Consider the following 21,132-nt stretch of genomic DNA (forward strand, 5'->3'; position numbering starts at 1 on the left):
TTATTTTGGAAAACAGGGATGTAAGGCTGAGAAAAGAGACACATAGAGAGATCTGAGCGCTCAGTAAGGAAACATCTTGATATTTCAGGTGCACAAGTCTGCCTAGAGAAAATAGCTCAAAGTCTCCAAAAAGGGAGTCAGAATTTTAAAAGCATTTGACCATTAAAGTCTAACTGAGCTTACAATGGCCCTGAGGCTACTCAGTCTGAGCAGAAGCTTAGGCTGGAGACCTGAAGACAGACAGGGACATTTGTTCCTTGCCTGGGACATGGTGTTCCACCTGTGTGAGGAAGGCAGGAGCTGTCCACTTGGTCCCTTCCATTTTATTGTATCAGCCTGGTGGATCCATGCTCCACTCTCTTGACCTCAGGAGAAACCTGAGAGCATGAACAGAGGCCCATGCCCTGCTCTTAAGTAGTCACGCTCCTTCCTCTTCCCAGACCCAGGAGGACACGATGCTAGGTCACAAAAGGGGCAGAGCCCCGGTTTCTGAAACCCCATGGCCAGGCATGTTCGCTCTGAGCAAATCATAAACCTCAGTGCTCTAATTTCTTATTCCAGAATGTTGCTGGTTTATTTTCTGGTCACAGGCATGTCCATCACAGCAGCTGGTGAGACTTCCACTTAAGTCAGCTGTGCGCCCCGCTACCCTCAAGCAGGCACCCTTCTGTCCCCAACGTCTCCTGATTTGTTGAGGAAAGGGAAGAGTGATCCAGCAACTCACCCGCCTGCACCCCTCAACATCTGATCATGTTTTAGGTCTAAAACGCCTGTTAGGTAACAAAAGCGTCCCTCCTCCCAGCAGCGCTGACTCCTTGCACTTCTGTCCCAGATCTCTTGCATTAACTACTTGAGGACGTTTTATGTTAGGTGGCCCTCCTTCCTGCACTGACATCTTTCTCCTTCTGTTCCTTTATTTCTCTCTTAAAAAGAAACATAGTTATTTCCCTGTTTAAAATCCTCTGCCCTTATTTGTAACATTTCAGGAATTTCCTGCATCCATTGTATTTAAATTGTTTCACTTTAAGGAAAAAATAGATACCCACATTACTAATGGATATGTTCACTGGTACATTAACTTTTGGAGATTATCAACAGTGATCTATCCTTGCCCTGTTGCCCAGCAATTCCATGTTTAAGTATTTATCAAAGAGAAATATGTGTATGTGTACATCAAAAGACATAGACAAGTATCTTTACAGTAACCGAAATCTGGAAGAAGTCACAAACATCTATTGGGAACAAAATGAATAAATGGATTGTGAACTATTTCCACATTGGAATGCTACTCAGCACTGAAAAGGTATAAAATACAGTCATGAGAACAGCATGAGCGAATCTCACCTCGTGAAGTGATAGAAATCCGATACAAAGGAACATGTGTGCTATGATCCTACGTACAAATTGTTCAAAATCAGACCCATTAGATTTCTAGCAGTAGAAAGAAGGAAGAAGGGGTAGAGGAAGGAGGGGTACCCTGAAGGCTTTGGAATCTGGGAATACTTAACTTCTGGATCTGGTTGTAACCAGTTGGGTTAATTTTGTGAGGATTCATTGAGCGATGAACTGAATGCATTATACCTGTTTTATAGAGCCATGTTATATTTCCACATTTCTTAAGTGAAAAATAAAATACCATAAAAAGTGCTGTTAGGTCAATTGTTCCAAGACCCATTTTCCTCCCAATGTGCCCGGAAGGATGCACAGTAAGCTCAGGTACCAGAGAGATGCATTGGCATGAGTCAGCCCTATGCCTACCGAGGATTATAGGTTTCCTACTCCTGAACCTCATCCTTCTAATCCATTATGATATTATTGTGCACACATATATGTAGATTTTTATTTGTAAAATAGTCTGAATAAATGATACGAACTATGATTTCCTTTTTGTGTATTATAACTTCTGAGCTCTAGACATTTATGTGTTTGTATTACGTATCCCTTTTAATTGCTCTGTATTTTCCCACCGTAGAAATGCAGCAGTTTTGTTTATCCATTTCACCACAGATCAGCATCAGCACTGCCTCAGACTTTCCCTGCTTTATATAAAAGCGACCTCACAGTGAAGAGACTCCTGCTTGTCTCCTGTTGGTCCTAGAAAATAAGCTTAGCCTGCACAGTCATTGGGGACAAATAAAGAAGAGGTCAGGTTTGCAGATGTGATTAAAACTGAAGAGCTCAAGAGGGAGAGATTATCCCAGATTATCCAGGTGGGCCCAGGGGAATCACCTGGGTCCTTATAAAAGAGATTCAGGGGTTCAGAGTGGTAGATAGGGAATGTGATGATGTTAGGTAGGCGTAGGGACACCAAGATGGCGGAGACGGGGAATTCAAAAGAAGCTGCTGGAGGAGGAGAAGAGATCTGATCCTGTTTATGATAAGTCCCATTACCATGACAACTTCCGCCAATGAGGATTTATCACCATGATGACTTTCACCACAGGTTCAAACTTTAAAATGGGGGTAAAGTGGGCAGTAGTCTAATTAGATTTCATAAAGTAACCAATGTGGGGGATTGGAAAATATTCTAATCAGGTATCATAAGATAACTCATGGGAGTAAATGGGGCAGGGTCTTCAATCAGGTCTCTATGGGGAGAGAACGCCACAGAGCTTAGGATATAAGACCCTAATTTCCAAAGTGGGGCCTTGAACCTCTCTCTCACAAAGCTCACTCTTCTCTGCCTAATGGAGTGCTGCTTCCACCTTCAATAAATCTGCACTTCATCGGTTACTTCTGTGGGTCTCGCTCAATTCTTTGTTCTGGACACCAAGGACCAGGACTTTGACCAGCCATCCCAATGGTAATAAAAATAAGAAGGTGCAGATTGTAGGGATGAGAGGAGAAAACCCCCAGCCAAGGAGCACAGAAGACCTCTCCAAAATGACAAAGACCAGGAAACATTCTCCCCACAGATCCTTTAGCCCCATGAGATGAATTTTGGATTTATCTTCAGAACAGTTCAAAACCAAATTAGTGTTATTTAAGGTACGAGATTTATGGCAATTTGTTACAGCAGCCATAGGAAATGGATTCACACGGGCAGAGGAGAATCCAGGTCACCCACACATCAGTGATGAGCAATTTGCTTCACAGTAGTGAGGTCATATTACATTCAACTTTGTGAATTTCCCCCACGAGACTTTTCAAAACCTTTTCATCTTTGCCCTAGATTCTCTTGAACACTCAGCACCAGCAATCACGTTGGATCCTCAGGTTCCAGGACCCAGTGGCCTGGGCCCCCATTTCATGCTCTCCTGTGAGGTGGTGGATGACCAGGAGGGACGTGTCCGTATGTCTCAGCCACTCCCTCTCTTGGCTGATTTTGTGTTTGTTGATTTAACTGGTGTCCGTTTTCTGTCACATGTTTAAACACCTGATTCCTGAATCCTCTGCGGGGAAGAGGAGGGCTGAGATGAACTCTGTGTGGCTTCCCTGAGGCCCAGCTTCCTGGGGGAGTCCAGCGTGGCCTCCCTCCCTGAGATTCGTGTCATAACATGACCTTGATCTGTGGTTGACAGTTCTACTTTGGAAGGTCATTCTCACATTTCATATCAATTTGCGCTGAATCTGTGCCTTTTTTAAATTCCATTTTTTTTTTTTTTTTTTTTTTTTTAGGAAAACAATTTGAAAATGTTTCTTTTCTTTGTGGTTCCTGTTCTCAATCTTTTGAAAAGGTAGCCACACCGACATCTCAGTAGGTAGATACTGGAACACGATATATACATGCCCCCACAGGGGAAGAAGGAGGGGAGGAAGAAGGGAAGGGGGGGAAAGCTACACCATCACAGGTGTACACCAGGGAATACTCCTCCCCAAACGCAGACCCGGGTCTGCTCTGTCCTCCATGACACCATTACCTAATTACAAGAAATGCACGAGACAGAGGAGCATATTAAATGACACCCAGGGCAATCTATGATCAACCCAGTTTCTTCCACAAATGAATTTTAAAAGATAAAAGAAGAAAACACTGGAGGGGGAAGCTGCAATGGACATTATTTGGATCCCATTTTTAAAAAACTATAAAATTAATTTAATTCATGAAACAATCTATAATTTGCATACTGAATAAATGGATGGGTGGATATAGATAGAAGATAATAGATAAATGTAAATGATACAGAAGAAGGAAGGAAGGAAGGAAAGAAGGGAGGGAGGAAGGGAGAAATAAAAAAGAAAGAAAGAAAGAAAGAGGGGGAGAGAGGGAGGTGGGGAGGGAGGGAGGGAGGGAGGAAGGAAGGAAGGAAGGAAGGAAGGAAGGAAGGAAGGAAGGAAGGAAGGAAGGAAGGAAGGAAGGAAGATGGATGGGTCATTAAGGCCCAGACTCCTCCCTATGATCACCCCTTCTTATCAATTAGGAAAATATAAAGCAGACTTGGTCAAACATTTTGCTTATTAATTGGTCAGGGATCCTACTAAATTCAGAGTCTGAGTCGGTAGCTGTAGGCCAAGTCTAAGGCGCTGCATTTCCAACAGGCTCCCAGGTAAGGCTGACGCTGCTGGTATGCAGCCCACACTTTGTACGGGTGGCAAGAATCCACAGGTTCAACACTGATTAGGTGGCATTGCTATTGAAATCCTGAGGTTTCCTTAGTACCAAGCTGTAGAACTGCTGTAAGACCTGCGTTCTGCCCTGGGCTTCAAACACCTGTCCGCTCTTGACTGTTGACATTTTCTTCTTGCATCCTTTACCCCACAAAGCTGGATTCACTTTAATGCGGTTAGGTGAGTTGATCCAATGTGTCTTTTATTTTACTTAACTAATATGCTGTGAGCACTTTCCCATGTCATTATAAATTCCTGATAAAATTAACATTATTTATTATTATTATTATTATTATTATTAATAGCAAACTCTGAACAAATGTTCAAGTAAACACATATGATAGAAAGGGACTCCAAATGAAAAGCTACAGCCTCTTTCCCACCCTCTACCACCTCTCTCCTCAGAAGTAACCAATGCCAACATTTTCTGTTCTCAGCTTTGGGAGATAAAGTTGATCCCTGTAACTAAACAAAATAAAATACACATACTTCATTATTTTTTTTCAAAAATTTTAATTGATCCATAACAATTGTGTATATATGTATGGGATATGGCAGAAAAAACTTTATATGTGTATGCAATGCATGATGATCAAATCAGGGTAATGAGCATTTCCTTAAACACTTATTTCTTTGCCTTCAGAACCTTTAAACTCCTTTTGCAAGGGTTAACACCAGCAGCCTTTCTTCCATTAGGGCTCCACCTCCTAAAGATTCCACCAACTCCAATAGCCCCCAAGCTGGGGACCAAGGCTTTTACACAGGGGCACTGGAGCACAATTAAGATCCAAATCTCAACAGATTCTGACTCAAGCACAATGAGAAAGATTGTAATGACATTTATGAGAGGCTAGGAAAACTGAATGCTAACTAGTCTTTGATTATATTAATAAATGATTGTTCACTTTTAGGGGTGATTTGCATTATTGTGAATATGTATTTTAATAGTCCTTATATCTAGGGATATGTTCTGTAATATTTATAGTTGAAAAGATATAGTATCTGGAATTTGCTTCAAAATAATACAGGGTGGGAGAAATGGGTGGGAATATAGATAAAGTAAGAAAGATTGGCCATGAATTTATCACTATTAAAGCTGGTGAGGGCTGGGGTTGAGGCTCAGTGGTAGAGTACTCGCTTAGCATGCCTGAGGCCCTGGGTTTGATACGCAACACCACATAAAAATAAAATAGAGGTACTGTGTCCAACTACAACTAAAAAACAAAAACATTAAAAAAAAAAAAAAGCTGGGTGATGGGTCTATGGGGACTTTTCTTTTTTATGTTTAAATTTTCTGTGGTGAAACAAAAAATTTTGTAAGAAGTATAACTAAATGTTATTCATTTTGTTATACTCTCCCATTGGAAACCTATAAAATTAATTAATAGTGAGCAAGAAAAAAAAAAAAAAGAAAAACCTATTTTACCTATTACTATCTTTTACTAAAAGAAATAGAAACCTATTTTACTTACCTATTACTATCTCATTTTCTCAGATACCACCCAGTTTTTGTATAATATTCTCTTTAGTTCCAGTTTTACCTGTGGAAGAAAAATATAATATTTTGTTTGAAACCTAATACTGAATATAATGCAGAATATGACAATGGTATAAATATCATTGATCTATGAGGAAACCTCACTGATTAGGGTGGGAGAAAACGTGTTGACCAAGTAAGTAATTTTGGAAATAAATGGAGTCTGTAAGACTAAAGGCAAAAGAAATTGTATACAACACTGTATTATCATTGATACAGCTCTTTCCCAGTGGGGTCCAGATGAATAATCCAGATACTGCTAGAGATGTGTGCTGGAAATGGAAAATTATATAAATGAATGGAAGGCAGTAGGAGCCAAGTTGTTCATAGTTTAAACTCAGGGGTTTCCAATAAGTGAGAGAAGAAGAATGATATTCCACTGATGACAGTTTAGAGTGGCAGACATCAGTGTAGTACGGAACCAGAGGTCAAAAACAGAAATGTTCATCCATGTACACATGGAAACTGGTCAGTATGTACAAATATGTTTCCTTGTCCTGTCAGAAGGGACTAGAAGCAATAGAACCCCGAACTGACAATTATACCCTCTATTCTCATAAAAGTGGCCACAGTTCTTTGGAGAAATGGCTTATTCTATAACTGGAGTGTAAAATATACAATATGACCCTGGAGCAATTCCTAATGCTAAAAAAGTAAGGAATTGCTCAAAAAAAAAAAAAAAACAATATTAATACTGACAGTCTGTCAAGGAGTCAACTGAAAGAATTCCCAGTGGCCAAACTGGTATGAATTGGGCAAATATCAGGTGACACAGGAATAAATTCCAAAGTATAAAATAAATATCCACTGGTCTATTCTAATACAAGTTAAGTGATAGAATCACAAATAACTGTAGGATAGATAAATATACTATTCAGAAAAATTTCAAGTAATTTCTATAGGTAAATCACCCTCAAAGATGAAGCATTGTTGTGCACCTAAGCATGGACTGTACACAGAGACTTGCATAGTACAGCATGGGACTTGATGGAAAACCACATACTAACCCAGCCACGTGATCAGAGTTAACAATAGGACTGTGCTGTATTGCCAAGATGAACCCTTGATATAACATTTATTGTAACTTTTATTTCAAAATGCTGAAGATATGTATAGAGATGTATACATACTCTATGTGTATTTATTTACTGATTCCTTAGCATTATGTTTCACTGAAATCATTTTCTTCTAGCATATTTAACTATATTCTTTCTTTTACCTCTCTTCTTACCTTATCAATTTTTGTTGCTTTGTTAACTGTATTTTAAGGTTGTCAACATATACATTCCAATTTGACACTCTGCTTATGTCTAAAGGTTTATCTAAAGATTGGTTCTAAGAATGAAAAATTAAAACATATCAATTATAACATTATCATTGTGGAAGAATACTTAAATAGAACTACATAGTATAGTGAGAGGAATAGGGAAGGAAATAGGGATTTGCTGTCTCTTTTCTAATTGACATCAATACTTTTAAATAATTTTCCCAAGCTTCTTTTATTTCTTTCTTCACTGAATCTTCTGTTATATACTGTTCATAGTTTAGACCCTTTCTTTCTTTTTAAATGTGATACTATTTCAATCATGTGTAATTCTACAAGATTTATGGGTAGTTATTTTTTACATATCAGAACACATCTTTGCTTAGATGTTGACTTTGTGAGTAGTTTAGAATAAAATCCTCAAATGCAAATGATATTACCTCTCAACTTTGAGCAATCATTGTTATTTTAATTTCAAAATTTTAAATTGATGGATAAGTGTTTATATTGATTTTTCAGCATCTATTTGTGCTGAATAGAAATCTTAGGTGGCACATGCCTAATCCCAGCAGCTCAGGAGGCTGAGGCAAGAGAATGGAGAGTTCAAAGCCAGCCTCAGCAACTTAGCAAGGCCCTAAGCAACTTAGTGAGACCCTGCCTCAAAATAAAAGTAGAAAAAAGACCATGGATGTGGCTCAGTGGTTGAATATCTCTGGATTCAATCCCCAGTAAAAGAGAGAGAGAGAGAGAGAGAAAGAGAGAGAGAAGGAATGAGGAAATAAAGAGAAAAAGGTAAAAAAAAAGGAATCTTATAGAATCCTAGTGATTTTCTATCTTCTATATTTTTTACTGCTTCCCAAGGCACCTTTTAGATTATCTTTTTATATGTTAAGCTAAAAACTGTACTAGAAATGTTTAGGCAAGGTCTTCTCTGTTCTTACTAGCTTATCTTTCTCCATACCCAGTAGGCGATTTCGCCAAGTGGAACGTTTTGCTCTGTTGTGTTTTTTTAATTAATTATTTATTTTTAAAAATTTTTTACAGACTGCATTTTGATTCATTGTACACAAATGGGGAACATCATTTCATTTCTGTGGTTGTACACGATGTAGATTCATACCATTCGTGTAATCATACATGTGCAATAGGTTATGATGTCTGTCTCATTCCACCATTTTTCATACCCCCTCCCTCTCATTTCCCTCTATGTAATCTAAAGTTCCTCCATTCTTCTCTTACCCCCCTGAGATGATGATATATAATCATTATATATCCCCCATTATATATCATCATCCACTTATCAGGGAAAACATTCAGCCTTTGGTTTTGGGGGATTGGCTTATTTCACTTAGCATGATATTCTCCAATTCCAGCCATTTATTTGTAAATGCCATAATATTATTCTCCTTTAAGGCTGAATAACATTCCATTGTGTGTATATACCACAGTTTCTTTATCCATTCATTTGTCGAAGGGCATCTAGCTTGGTTCCACAATCTAGCTATTGTGAATTGAGCTGCTATAAACATTGATGTGGCTGCATAACTGTAGTATGCTAATTTTAAGTCCTTTGGGTATAAACCGAGGAGTGGGATAACTGGGTCAAAAGGTGGGTTCATTCCAATTTTCTGAGGATTCTCCACATTGCTTTCCAGAGTGGCTGCACCAATTTGCAACTCCACCAGCAATGTAAAAGTCTGCCTTTTGCCCCACATCCATGCCAACATCTATTATTGTTTGTGTTTTTGATAATAGTCATTCTAATTGGAGTGAGATGAAATCTTAGAGTTGTTTTAATTTGCATTTCTCTAATTACTAGAGATGTTGAACACTTTTTCATATATTTATTAATTGTATGTCTTCTTCTGTAAAGTGTCTTTCCAGTTCCTTGGCCCATTTATTGATTGGATTATTTGTATTTTAACATTTTCCAGATCCTAGATTCTACCTCTGACTGTTTTCTAATTGTTCAGCTCTTTTATGAATACGATCAGTTTGGCAACATTTTCATTTCTAAAAATACTTCTTTATTCTACAGTACTTTTTCTTTAGTAGCCTTTTTTATTTTAGTGATAAATCAGACTTTTCAAATCTCTCTGCAGATGATAACTGAAATTAGTTAAATGTTTCTTCCTTTTTCCAGGAATTCTTCCTTTCCTCTAGCAAAACTTTGGTGGTGGTGATGGTGGTGTTTGTGTGTGTGTGTTTAAATTAATCATAGTCTTTCTCTTTCCTTTAATGCTTGGTGATTTTTTTTTTTTTTTTTTTTTTTTAGTGTGTTTTCACTCTCCTTGCCTTTCTCTTACTTCCTTATTCTTTTTTAACCTGCTAGGTGTTGTCTGATAAGAGTTCTGGATGAGTTGGCTACGTGCTAATCTTCTTTTTCTTTTTTTAATATTTTTTAGATGTTGATAGACCTTTATTTTATTCATTTATTAATACACGGTGCTGAGAATTGAACCCAGTGCTTCACACATGCTAGGCAAGTGCTCTACCACTGAGCCACAGCCCCAGCCCCTGCTTGATGATTCTTAGTTCGTGGTGGCAAATAAGCAATGACTTTGATTGCTATGGTTTTTTGATACTAAAGAGTTTGATGTTTTAAGTTGTTTTTCCAATATGAACATTTTCATAATATTTTCCATTAGAAACTTAAAAATGAAACAATATTTATTGAATGTCATTTCTCTTTATCATCAATTTTCTATATTCCAACTCCACTACTGTTGATTTCTCTACTGGCCTTATTTGTTGATCAGTAGAACACTAAACAATAAATTATTGAGAAATATAGTTAATGGAATTTACATGATTTACCTGTCTCCTTAGTCTCATTTTTTCCCTCATATCTGTAAGTTCTACTTCATTTTGAACTGCAGTTTCATGCCATAAATTTCAAGACAAATCTTATTTCTGTTTCTTTGTAGAAAAGAAACAGAATAAAAATATATGTAAACATTTTTCTTGTCCATGTGTATTTTTATTCATGAAAAAAAAACCATTAGAGATATTACGAGTGTTCATTCATAGTTTATTGATTTTGCCAAGAATTTAGTAGACTTTCAGATCTATAGCTTTGGCTCTTTCTTTGTAGTTTATTTAGAACTGGTTTTACTACAAACATTCCATTTTCTCCCAGTTCGAGACTCCCATCCCACCACAGACGCAGACGCAGACGACCCCACGGGGCGCGTTTCCCTTTCTCCGCTCCCCTGGGTTATGCACCGGCCCTCTGTGCACGCAGGGCTGGAACAGCCAGGCGGGAGGAAGTGCACCACATCTTGCTCTGTATTTAGATGCGTACGCCTCCCCTGAGTTTCCTGCATTGATGCTCTCATCAGAGTCCATCAGTCTCCGACTGCGGGTTGAGTCTGTGCAGCATGCACACTGTTCTGTCCCCAAGCGGTCATGTGGAAAGCTCTTGCACACCCAAGAGGAACAGAAGAGTGGATTGTTTAGGGACATGTCGATCTAGGTTGAGTGAAATAGCAGAGATGGCTGAAAATGCTCCATCCTCACCAACGCACCCGGGTGCCCTGCCGTGGTCACCTGCGTCTTCATACTTCTCTGAAACCAGCCACTGGCCCCCAGGGATACCTGTCCGTTTGGTAGGCATTTTCTCTTTCATGCAGCTGTGTACCATTTTTTTCACACTTCAACATCTGAACAGCTGGGAGTGATTTTCACTTCAATTAAAAACGCATTATAAAGTGAAGGTGGATCACACAGAAGGACTTAAACAAGAAACACGTAACCATGCGCAGAAGTCAACTGTACGCTTTAAGGACTGCACCGCCTTGACTTCTCGATACCAATAATCCTCTGCATTTGGACCTCAGTCCACCCGTGATCAGAGACCAAACACCAAGAGAAAACACCAGGCAAAAAATGAAGTGAAGCATAGAGACACCACTGGATTTAAAGCAAAATACCTCCATGAGTATCAGGACTGGTTATCAAAAGGAGAGTGGGGCAAAACAAAGGAAAACCAGGTGTGAGAGGGGCCCAGAGGAGCTCAAGGGAGCCACGAGTAGACAGTGACCTCATGGGTAGCAAACTCATGACCCTGACTAAAATTGTCAATCAACCAAAATGTGTTCAACCTGAAAAGAATGCATTTCAGTGAAAAAATTAAAAAGTGTCCACAACAAACCTGACCATATTTCAATGACTCTGCATGCTCTAGATTTTATTTTTTTAACTCAAAATGAAAAAGTTTGGCAAACATCTTCTATTTCCATCAAAATGTTACACATTGTGTGAGATGACCAGGTGGCAATGCAAAGGTGGCTTTGGGTGTGGTGGGGCTGCAGAAGCAATATGACCACTGTCCTTCTGCCCTTGATGGATAATTATTCTTTAATTAGAACATATATTGTTAATTAGAACAAACACTCCACAGGAACCAAACTGAATGGTAAGTAATCAAGCCCACCACAAGCATTGCACTTGATGCTTAGGTTTCTTACAGTGTTTGCTGTACAGCCCTTGAGGGGAGCAAAGGAGATTGTGCAGTATACAAGGCAAGGTTGCTAAAGTGTTTTAGAATATTCTCAAATTATATGGACTTCTGTTTGTAACTGGGCTTTTGCTGTAGGTAGCAAATGGATATTCGAGCGTAAAGGCTCATCAGTTTTCTGTGGATTCATAAGTCTGAAACCCCAGCACAACATCTGGTCACTGTGTCCAGATACACAACTGAGTTCAACATCCTGAACAGTGGCATTGCCAAATCTGGCAGGCCAAGTCTGAGACAGTTAAGAAGAGAAATCACTTTTCTTTAGAGTCCTTTTTCTTCCCTCAACTCTCCTTTCCCTCTTTTCTGTTCCTTTTCTAGAATCTTAGTGTATCTGTGGAGTCTTCTTGTACCAAATTAGATTTGCCAATGCTTCACTCTGGGTCATGTGTAGATTGGAGTAATTTAAATTACCTATGCTAGGAATATTTGTCATGGGTTCCATTTTTTAAATCCAGTGGGCAGAGAGTCTTTTCTGCCACCCTTGGGAACAAGCCATGTGGAATCTAACTACATCAACCAGTACCAACATAAGCAGGACAAAATGTTGTATTATAGACGTCAATCACAGACCTGTCTTGCCAAGGCTACTAATTTTATACTCTTCAATAAGGCGTGAAACACAAAGAGATATTATTGCACTTGTATTGTTTTCCACACTATAAGAATATCATAATACCCAAATAAGACTTTGCTTTTCAGACAGGAAAAATAAGACTATTGTTTGGAGAAAATGCACATGAGCTAAAAACATATTTATACATTGTAGAATATGCGATCAATTAACAATAGCCAGTATTTAGTTATACATTGCTGCATAACCAAGAGCAACAAAATCAAGTCAATCAAAACAACATGTATCATCTCAGTTTCTGAGGATCAGAAACCCAACCATGACTCGGCTCTGGCTCGGGGTTCCTCATAAAGCTTCGCAAAGCTGCAACTGAGGTCACCTAGAGTTCTGCTTCTGCGCTTATGCTCATGGTTATTGGCTGGATTATTTCTCACAGGCTGAGGGTCCCAGTTTCTTGCTTGCTCTTGGAGTAAGGCATCCCTCAGGCCCTTGCATATGCATCAGGTGAGCAGGTGAAGACAGCCATGGAGATGAGCAAGATGGAGTTGGAATCTTCTAAAACTATTCTCAGAGGTGACACCATCACTTTTCCCATATTGTGTTCGAGTCACTGGGTCCAAGCGTCACTCACAGGGAAAGGAATACATGGGGTGCAATCGCCAGGAGGCTGAGATCATCGGGAGCCGATTTAGTAGCTGCCAACTATTGCTTAGCAGAAAAGAAAACAGGCACATTAAGAGGAAATGAAATTCTCAAATTGATTGTCTTAGTCTGTGCTGCTATAACATAATACCTGAGACTGGGTAACTTTTAATGGATAGAAATGGATTGGCTCATATTTCTGGAGACTGGGAGGTCTACCATCAGCATCTGATAAGGGCTAACAGGTCATGTAAGTACATGGAGAAAGGCAAGAATGCAAGAAAGGGCTAAAGTTGACCTTTTAAAATAGCGCAAATCTTGCCTCCAAGGGTGGATTCCTCACAGTTTAATCATGTCTTCAATATCCTGTACTTCTTACTTGTATGATGGCAATTAAATTTCAACATGCATTTGGAGAGAAAAAAATTCAAATCATAGACTTGAGTAAACACGTCCTTGAGTTCTTTCCATCAATATCCTCCTTCTATACCATCATTACCTTCAGATTGAGCAATTACGGCAAAATCAACATTTCCTGTCTTTTGTATTCCTAATGAGTGCTGATGTTAAAGTGCTGTTTTAAAAAACTCATTCAATGACAAAAAGCAATCATAGAGACAGATAAAGCATCTTCATATTGTAGCATAAAATAATGACATGATTGATAAAAGTACTAGCTGAGCAAATATCTCTACTAAATTAAAGAACAGCTCATTAAGATTTTGATGGATTACTGCTTTTTGCCTATCATATTAAGGAAAAATAAAGATTAAGAATACTTACGTGGGCTGGGGATATAGTGCAGTTGGTAGAGTGTTCGTCTCGCATGCACAAGGCCCTGAGTTCAATCTCCAGCCTCCCCCCCCCAAAAAAAAGAAAGAAAAATACATTCGCATCTTTTAAGTTTAAAAAATATATACCAAATTATAGAAGACTGTAAAGTAGGATTGAGGAAATTAGGAATGACTTCTTCTCTTCTGTTATAATTTTTAAGGGTGAACATATATTAATTTCACAGCTTAAATGCATCTTTAATAAAAAGTCCATCAAATTGAAGGAATTCTACAAATGTAACCTACTTATTCATTGACTCATGTATAGCTATTTAACAAGGAATTCAGCAAGTCTTTGTGAATACCTGTTACATGCCATGGTACTGAGCTCAATGTTGGGTTAGACCCTAAACAAAGACATGACTTCTGCCCCAGGGGATATTCATGCAGAAATTAGTCATCTATTATGTTTGGATCTGGTTTGGAATAGGTTATAGTTCTAAAGATTGTACCTCATGGATACCAATGAAGGGAAATGGACCTTCGGGGGCTAGGAACTTGATTCTCGAATGTCAAAGTCATTCACAAATCCTCTTTTGTCATCCTGGATGTCTTCCTCAGAACTATACCCAGCTCCTTTGCATTTCCCTGTCTTTCTGCTTATTATAGTTTGGGTATGAGGGGTTCCCCAAAACTCCTGTGTTAATGCAGGAATGTTCAAAGGTGGAGTGATTAAATTAGGGTAGCCGTAAACTAATCGGTCCATTCCAGTCTGAATGGACTAACTTGGTGGTAACTCTAGGCAGGTGGGTTGTGGCTGGAGGAGGTGGGTCACTGGGTGTGTGCCTGGAAAGGAACATCTCTCCTGTGGCTCCTCGCTCTCTCTCTCTCTCTCTCTCTCTCTCTCTCTGCCTCCTGGCCATCATGAGCTGAGTAGCCTTCCTCCTACTCACCCTTCTGCCATGTTGCTCTGCCTCGCCTCAGGCCCAGAGCAATGGAGTCTGCTGACAAAGGACTGAATCTCTGAAACCATGAGCCAAAATAAATTTTTCCTCCTCTAAGTCATTCTTGTCAGGTATTGTGGTCCCAGCAACGATAAGCTGACTCACACCCTGATCTACTGAGAAAGACGAGTTTAGTGTACTTTGCACAATCAGTACAGTCCAGCCCTTACTAAGAAAGGTTTCTACAGGATGTGAATGTCAATGTAAGAAGTGCTTAATGGCCATACATTTGAGCATCACTGACAAGCAGGGTTTACCAGTGTCCCTATCAGACAGCCTTAGGAGCAGGGTGCTGTGCAGCACGAAGTCTCTCTCCAGAACACACACGTCCTATCTCCTTTGAGCGTTGTGCTCCTAGGAACTCAAAATGGTCATGCAACTGCAGTTGATGTCGTCAGCAGTTTATGCAAAGTAGGATCTCGGTTCTTCTCAGAGTTCCTGTTTTTGATGCCCACAAAATATATATTTTATTCTAAGTAGGAAGCCCTCACTGTACTGTACTTTCACTCAAAGTTTTTTACAAAGCCATAAAAACAGCCCCACAAAACAGCCAAGTAAAAGCACTGATGGGAAAGGGTGGAGGGACCCTAGAGCTCCGCTGCCCTGTTTGACCAGCACTCACTCCAGCAGAGGCACACGGGTGAGCCCAGCAGGGCTGCAGAACGTGACAGCGCCCTGCCACGCTCAGGTCTATGCCGACAGAGGCCCAGGACTGCCCCATCCTCATGAAAAGTGCAAGGGGTTGTTGGCTCCTCATGAAAGCAACAGCTCTCCTGTTCTCCCTGTGCAGTTTCAGGTCAAACCTATTTTCTTGTCCTCAGGCTAAACATATATACTATAAAGACATTTTCTCACTTTTGAGCCAAACAGTACTGAGACCAGGCAAAGGTAACATTTTATCTTGAAAGATAAAATGGGAGAGCCATTATTAAAATAGCTCACTCTCAAGAAGGACACCTTAGACCATCAGTACTTTCTTTAGGACCCTCACTATACATACCTACCTGGGTTATTGGCAGAGCCTCCCTCTTGAAAGCGTGTTGTTAACTCGCCCACCTCCGTTCCTAAGACCCTGTAGATCTCTCCTGTCTGACACTGTCAGCATTGAGGTGGCATGCCCCTGTACACAATGCAGTTCATACAGTCAGCCTTGCCTGGTCAACAGGAATGGTATTAGTGATCTCTTTGGGGAAACTGACAGCTGACATCTGGGGACTGTGAACCTACAGTAGAGTCCTACTATTAATATGATATCACACAAATACGTGATACACTTCAGTTTAATCAACTAACATATTAAAATGATCTTGAAATCGGTTGGTCACATGACATTAGAAATATATTCCTTAGGCTTTTCAAGGTTCTTTTGAGATTGGCTTTTATCACTTAGCATCATTTCTTTAAGGTGAATCCCATTTATTGTGTGTAATGATAATTTGTCCCTTTTTACTGCTGAGTAATATTCCAGGATACAAGCACGCTATGGTTAAATAGTCATCCATTGAAAAACATTTGAGTTATTTTTATTTTGGAGCTGTTACAGTTATTTTGTATATGTATGTACAAGTTTCTGTGTGAAAGTAACTTTTCATTTCTCTGGGATAAATGCCAAAAAATGCAATTACTAGGTCTATGTCTTTAGAATCTAAAAAGTGTTCCTTATTTATTGCTAACATCAAGTGTTCACGGAGTAATTTCTTTGTGAAGCCATGTAAAGTCAGAGAGACGTCAGTGAAAAGACGTATTTGTTTAGCATGGAGGTTGTCACATGCGGGAAGCACGGGGTTTCCATCTCTGTCCTCCGTCTCTCCCGAAGGGTCTCCCTCCTTTCTTTTCTTTTTAATTAATTAGTTTGGTTTTTTTTTTTTTTTTTTTTTTTTTTTTTACAGTTGTGCACGATGTAGATTCACACCGTTCGTGTAATCCTACATGTACATGGGGTAATGATGTCTCTCATTCCACCACCTTTCATGCCCACCCCCTCCCCCCTCTCCTTTCCCCCTACTTCCCTCCTTTCCAATGGGCTCTCTAGTGTTGCCGTGAGGTAAGAAAGATTATGAAGAAGAAAAGACCTTCCTTCTTCCAAAAGAGCTACGGTTGAGAACGCCCTTTCAGAAATGAGGCTAAGAGGCCACCAGTCTCAGGTTGGCGCAAACAAGATCTCACATCTGTGAGGCCACTCAGGTTCCCCTCTGTAGGTGGGGACCCATCTGGGAAGGGCCCCTTTCCTTCACAGATCCTGGCTTCCAGAACAAGTCCAACCTGCTGGGGGTTCTTCTTAGAAAATGAAGGAGAGTCGCCATTGGCTCCTGTGTTTTATTTAAATGGTTGAAAACAAAATCTTAATTTAAGGTACCTGAAATTTTAAGCCAGGTGTTGTCGGTGCTCACGGTCAGGGGAAGTGTGTTTGGGAATTGTTACTCATTAGTCCCCGTTGCTCCGCGGGGGTCACAGTCCCCTCTGCAGCCATTCTCTGTCCTCTGATCACAGGAGCACAGACGCCCTCTTTTTGTATTTCCTTCATAACACTCACAGCATCCCCTGTGAACCTGGAGGGTCTCCCACCGATCCGAGTGTTAAATGGGACAGAGGTCCGTGTGCTTCCCGTTTCTTACCTACAGCCAGATAATTTGGTCAACATTCAAAATTTACAAACAACCCCCCTCTATTTTTTGAGGTTCCTATTTTGCCTATACATTGCTATTCCCTTTTTATTTACTACCAACTTTGAAATAAAAGCATAAGCCCAGTACAGTGGTGTGCAGTACACATGTCCATAATCCCAGCTGCTGGGGAGGCCGAGGCAGGAAGACCGCAAATTCAAAGCCAGTCTCAGCAACTTAGTGAGCCCCTAAGCAATGCAGCGAGACCCTGTCTCAAAATTTAAAAAAAAGGGCTGAGGATGTGGCTCAGTGGTTAAGCCCCCCTGGGTTCAATCCCCATAAAAAAAAGGCATCCATTCTAAGTAATATAAAAAGAAAGACCTATTTCTTGTAAAATTGAAAGATTGAAAGGTGTTTTTCACTTGCCAATGATACTTCCTGACTACTGTGTCTCCAGCTGGCTCTTCACCTTTGCAGGTGTATCATTGAAGGAGCTGATTGATTCCCTTCACAAGTGTGTGGACCGCATTCTACAAGGAACCCTAATAAATAGAAAGCATGCAGTCAGGAGCTCCTAGCAATGTCAGTTCATCATGCCAATTTCACAACTGGGCAGATTATTTTGATATTCTGCTGTATCTATTTACTGTTCTTTCTGTGTAGACAAAACATACATACAGGAAGAATGGACACTATTCTGTGGTTCGTGGTGTTGGGGACTTACAGGGAGAGACCACTCACAAAATGTATTACAGTCGTGTTCCTTTTTAAAAATCTCTTTTCTGTTTCTCTGGACTTTATACCTCACCAGTTTTTAGTTCCCATTTTCTATGTATTTTTGTTGTGGGGAAGGACAAGATATCCTTGGTTGTTAATTCCTTCATATTTTATATGAAGACTTTACAATAAAGACTTTATAATAAAGCAGGTAGTATGTATAAAATTTTAAATGCCATAAAATCATACGTCCCTGTAGAATTAGACAGTGTGGAAGCTCTCTCTGTTTTCCTTCCAATGATTTAGAATTCCTCTTCTTAAAAAAATGATCCCACTTTCTTCCAACTAATTGCCATGACAAGAACTTAAATACTGGGAGCTACTCTCTACCTCTGAATGCTGCTCCAGCATTGGCTACTCCCCAGAACCCCTTAAAATTAAATGAATGTGACCTTCCCCACCTGAGCTTTTGTTCTTATTAACCCCTTTCCTCCATCTACCGCCTAAGGATATTTCTGTTTCCAAAATCTTGCTCAGCAGGCGCTCCTTCAGTGAACTTCTCCGATAAGACTTTGGACCTATGATCTTGTCTAAATCCAGATGGATGAAAACTAAAAATAGCTGGGCACAGTGGTACATGCCTGTCATCCCAGTGGCTCAGGAGGCTGAGGCAGGCACATCTCAAGTTCAAAGCCAGCCTCAGGAACAGTGAGGCACTAAGCAACTCAGTGAGACCGTGTCTCAAGATAAAATACAAAAATAAATAAATTTTAAAAACAGGGCTGTGGATGTGGCTCAGTGGTTAAGGCCCCCTGAGTTCAATCCCTGGTGTAAGTAAGTAAATAAATAAATAAATAAATAAATAAATAAATATTCTAAAATAACTGAAAATAACTTGAACAAAATAACTAGTTAATGGGCCAAAATGGCAGGATGTTCCTACATTGTACATGATTTCCTTTTTTCCTCTCAGGGTACACAGAGGTTCTTGCATCCTTCTTTGTAAGTGCATATTCTCAGTCAAAAGCATGAATTCCGTGAGGACAGAATCTCCCAATAGAAGGATCTTTTCCAGCTTCCCAGTTGCTGTGGTTAAATCCTGTGTGATAACTGCACTGGTTTGAGGCACATCTAGAGAAGTCTGAGGCATGCTTCTGGGTCTGTCCATGAGGCTGGTTCCAGAGAAGATTGAGCAAACGAGTCTGTGGATCAAATGGTGAAGGCCCTCACTGTGGGTGGCATTGCCAATGAGCAGGGCCCACTTGAACCCGAAATCAGAAGGAACACACCTCAGTTTCTCTCCTCCTCCTCTTCCTCCCTGCTTCTTCCTCCTTCCTGAGTGGGGTGTGTTTCCCTTGAACATCAGAATCCAGATTCTTCCCCTCTCTGAACACCGGGTCTTACACCATAGACCTGCAAAGAGACTAAAACTGTTCAGTCAGGTCAGACTGAAGGCTGTATTTTTGGTCACCTAGATCCCTAGGTGACTCGCATCTCGGATTGAGTGATCCCACTGTCTTCTGTGGCTCTCCAGCTTCCTGCAGCCATCATGGACAGTTTCAACCTCAGTGACCGTATGAACCAATTTTATTTATTAATTTTTTTTGTACCAGAGATTGAACTCAGTAGTGGTGCTTAACCATTGAGCCACATCCTCAGGATTTTTAAATATTTTCTTTTGAGGCAGGATCTAACTAAGTTGCTGAGGCTAACTTTGAACTCATGATCCTCCTGTCTCAGTCTCTCCAGCAGCTGGATTACAGGTATGCACACTGTGCCCTGCTTAATTCTCTCTCTCTCTCTCTCAGAATCCAGTGGTTGTTTCTCTGGAGAACCCTGACACTGACTTCTCAGGTACAGTGTAGTTTTAGCTGTATGTTGGTCCCTCACTCCAGCTAGATTGCTGGATTGATGGGATATTTTTAGTGCATTCCTTCCTCACTGTCTTTGTCCCTCTGGGTCTATGTTAGACCTATATTTCTTGACTTCTTTACACTGATGACTAATTCTGGCCAATGAATTATGGGCAGAAATAATGTGTCCCTTTCATTCCAGAGGGTAATGGCTGCCTTAACTTTCTTACTCCTGCTGGAAATAGCACCCCAACTTGGGCACGGAGGACAAGTAGCAGGAGAGGAAATAAAACTTTGCTGGTTTAAGTTACTTAGATTCTGGAGCTGTTTGTTATCACCAGATGACATAGCTTATGCTCACTAATACAACTGAGAAGTGTGCTTCTCCAGAACAATTTTCTGACTTAATTATTTCTGATGCTAAGCAAAGAGCTGGCTTGGTTCAATGAACCCAGGAGTAGCCAGAAGAGGAAATTCATCCAAGTGGTGTCTGAAGACAAGAGCAACTCTATACCACAGGTAAATGAGGTGGGCAGTCAGTGTTTCATGGCCAGGGGTGCTCATGGGTGCAGTATCCCTTAGCCAGGGGCCTATTCCTACTGGTGGGTGAGAGAAGTTCCTATCAGAATCAGTGTGGGAAACATGCAGTTTGTCCCAAACACAAGCAAATACAAGCGATTCCAAATTCCTGTAACATTTCTCCTGCTTTCCTCTATTGCTTTTTAGCAGAAACCCTCAACACAGATAGGATGCTGGGAAGGTATGTGGCCATAAGTTTCTCAGAAAATTTGAGTCAAGAAATCCTGGGGTCAAATTATATAGCAAAATAATTTGAATGTACTTCTAAGAGACCTGTGAATTCATTAATACCTTACATAATAAGGTCAGGTATTCATGTGTGCTATGCTCTCCTAAACTCTCCTTAGACTTGCTCTAGAGGAGAGAATTAGCTTTTTCCTTTCTCCTTTCCTTTATCTAAATGCTCTGCACATACTTTCTACTCAATAATGGTGATCAACTAATGCTCAAGGCCAAACACACTGGCACATGCCGATTGAGCTGTCCTATTATCTTAATAGCATGAGAGACATTTATATGCTA

This window comes from Sciurus vulgaris (assembly GCF_902686455.1).
Source record: "Sciurus vulgaris genome assembly, chromosome: 13".
Lineage (NCBI taxonomy): Eukaryota > Metazoa > Chordata > Mammalia > Rodentia > Sciuridae > Sciurus > Sciurus vulgaris.